Source organism: Aotus nancymaae, unplaced genomic scaffold, assembly GCF_030222135.1.
Source record: "Aotus nancymaae isolate 86718 unplaced genomic scaffold, 86718_ANA_hifiasm-v0.15.2.pri h1tg000014l, whole genome shotgun sequence".
In the NCBI taxonomy this organism is placed as follows: Eukaryota; Metazoa; Chordata; class Mammalia; order Primates; family Aotidae; genus Aotus; species Aotus nancymaae.
Genome location: NW_026988425.1, coordinates 42,048,960 through 42,052,338, shown reverse-complemented (window position 1 = coordinate 42,052,338; position 3,379 = coordinate 42,048,960). Strand labels below are relative to the sequence as shown.

The following is a 3,379-nucleotide window of genomic DNA, read 5'->3' as shown; positions in this document are numbered from 1 at the left end:
AAAGCCAAAACTGGGCTTGTGAAAGTCCAAGTTAAGAATGGACAATGATCTCTACCCTACCTCTAATCCAAAACCCAAACCATTCCTTAGGCATCTCCCCAATAATTCCTCTGCTAAGAGATCTGGGTTTCAGATCTACCTATATGATTTGGGGGCAATAATCAACTTTCTACAAGCTAGTGTCCCCCAAAAGAGCTTCCTTCTAGGAAGATAGTACTTTTCAATTTCTAACCCAGTCTATCACCAAAATGATTTTATTCTATAAAATTTCACCAAAGGTGATTGGCTTTTATGTTAATAACACCAGGCCATTCTTCTGGTATGATCAGCTCTGGGCTTCCTGTCACAACTCAGCTTGCCCCTATCTGCTTGGGGCTGCCTAATTCCAGAAGACCATAAGAAAGGGCATTCATTCTTTGTCACCTGGAACAGGACTGCTATGAAGCACTTTCAACAACTTGTGCTTGAGGCCTGGGATTCTGTAGAGCATGCTCCCGTGTACCAGAGGATTCAAGTCCCTGGCAGCCCCCTTTCTATCCTAAGCTGGGCCACCTCTCTTGGGACCACCAGGACATTGAACTGCTTTCCCATTCCTGTGGACTTCTGAAATGGGTCCACTTGAGACAAGAACCCAGAGTGTGTAGCACCTTTAGGCTGGGCAGAGCCACCCACCTAGGAACTGATATGACTGCAACCCAAGAGGAGACACAGATGCCCCCAGGAGAGGCAGATGTCACAGCCTCCCTTGAGCCCTGCCTATGCACTCCCTGACTGCCTTGTTTGGCTGGATCACCCTGCTCCAGGAACAGACAACTGGAGCCTGAGAGATCTGATGATGGAGACCTACCAAGGGTCAACCTTCTCCTGCCTCCAGCAGCCACCAACCAGTGTTCCAAGTCTTGTTGGCAGTGGAGTCCAGGAGCAGTAGCTGAGTTGATGCAGAGTTGCCTCTGACACCTGCCTTTGGCCTCCTTGAGATTTTTTTCACTGAGACTCTTCAATGGGTGGTCCTGTGCCAAAAGATATTACCATGAAACCTCTAGGTTTGCTCAAACACAATGGTAGAGATTGTGCCTGCAGAGAAATGTGCCCATGTGATAAAACTGTACAAAAATGCAAAATTCTTACCCATGCGTGTTTCTGGTTTGGCTATTGAAGAAGGACAGGGAACAGAGGAGCTGGTGGCCAGGGCTGGGCCAGGACAGGTGCATGGCCCTTGGTGCAATAGGGAAGAATCCAGTGTGAACGCAACTTTGATTTGTACAGAGGTGACTGGGTGTTTTAAAGTGAGACTGAGGGAATAGGGAGGGGTGTGAGTGAAGAGGACCTGAGTAGAAACAGGAAAGTGAAAAATTACAGAAAGTGGAAAGGGAGAATTGGTCTATATGAACTGAGTCTCCTAACTGGGGCTAAACAAAGCTAGGCTCCTGCCCTCCCACAGAGGCTGGGAGACAGGAGCCCTATCTTCAGGTCTTGACTGGAACACACAGTGTATTATTTTTGCAGCCTTGACCTTTCTCAGCCAGGCATCTAAAGGAGGGCTAGGGTCATCCCAGAGTTGTGGCCCTGAGCTGTTAGAAACTATGTTAGTGTTTTTCAAGTCTTTATAGGCCAAGGGTGAAGCTTAGTAAAGAGTACTCCCAGAAACCTGTCTAGAGATTGATCAAGGAGATAATCTTTGTCAACTAAAGAAAAAAATCAAGCTTTTAAAGATTTAAATTTACTTTTATTTGGAAGTCTTTCTGAGGACTACAGACTGAGGATTATAGCCCTGGAGGAGTCTTTTAGAGTTTTCAGACTGCTTGGAAACAGCATTTCTGCTCATAACTTATATACAGGTCATAGAGCTTTCAGTATGCCTTCAGAACTTACATCAAACTTGCTCAAAAGTTACATTAAAGCAGAATCACATCAAGGCTTGGGCGCCAGAGTACATCTGGTGATAGATTACAGAACATAATCACTAACCCTGTCACATATTATTTGTAGGAAAAGGCAAGGACTAAGTTCATTTATCTTTTAAGGAACATAGTGACTCAGACAGGAGATGTGGGGGGCAATGTGCTGTATCTTGTTTTGTCTTTAAAGCATTCTCCCAGAAAAGTGGACATCATCACAGAATGAGGGGCTTTGTGAAATTATGCTGGCAACAGAAATGAGCAAACTGGATTTTTGCATTGCAACTTTGTCTCAAGTAAGTTACTGGGGATGTGAGGCCAAGGGGAGGCACCTTCCTGCACCATAACAAAGCTGGGAATGGGAAGAGAAGGCAGGAGTGCAGGACGGAGATACCAGAGTACTCTGGGGCTAGTTTGCAGAGCTAGGACCTCAATTTTGGGTGGGGACCAAGATGCCAAACAAATCTCCAAATTTGCCAAATTGACTTCTGTCTAGGTTCCTGGATGCTGTTCCAGGTGTTGAAGAAAGGATCAACCTAGGACCAGTGTGGTGGCTTATGCTGAATTGGAAAGACACATGAGGAAGAAGCAAGGAGAACCAAGCAGTCACCTAGCAAGGCCAATTCTGGAAAAGCATGTTTGGGGAAAATGGGATTAAGTAGAACAAGGAAAGTTCTAGTGGGAAGACAAGATTGGTCCAAATGAATTTAGTTTCCTAACTGGTGAGGCCAATTCTGGATGAGCAGATTTGGGAGAAATTGGCAAAGCCTCCCCTCTTTCAGGATATGTGGGTTTCCTTCATCACAGTTGCTACCACATGAATTTCTAGGATTAAGTGATCAAAATCTGGGAACCTTGAGCTTAAATTGTGTTTGTGTAACACCTTCCCTAAGGTTCCAATAAAAGAACTAGGGGGGTTTACAGAGTGAAGTAGAAGGGACTGACAAAGACCCTCTTGACCAAACCCTAGACAGTCTCCTCACCTATGCTTGGAAGTTAGACACAGCCTCAAGAGCCCAATTTTAGCCAGAATCCCCTGTCTTCAACATCTGATTCACCTGAGAGTTCAACAGCAAGTTTCCAAGATGCCACCCAAAGGAAAAAGTGGTTCTGGAAAAGCGGGGAGGTGGGGAGCAGCCTCTGGGAGTGACAGTGCTGACAAGAAGGCTCAAGGTCCCAAAGGTGGTGGCAATGCAGTAAAGGTCAGACACATTGTATGTGAAAAACATGGCAAAATCATGGAAGCCATGGAAAACTTAAAGTCTGGGATGAGATTCAATGAAGTGGCCACACAATACAGTGAAGATAAAGCCAGGCAAGGGGGCGACTAAGGTTGGATGACCAGAGGGTCCATGGTGGGACCATTTCAAGAGGGAGGATTTGCCTTGCCTGTAAGTGGGATGGATAAATCTGTGTTTACAGACCCACGAGTTAAGACAAAATTTGGACATCATACTATTATGGTTGAAGGAAGAAAATAA

The 3,379-nt window shown here is 45.5% G+C and overlaps 1 pseudogene; it reads left to right on the top strand.

Moving 5' to 3' along the window:
• The first annotated feature begins 2,983 nt into the window (after positions 1–2,983).
• On the top strand, positions 2,984–3,379 carry LOC135274782 (peptidyl-prolyl cis-trans isomerase NIMA-interacting 4-like; annotated as a pseudogene).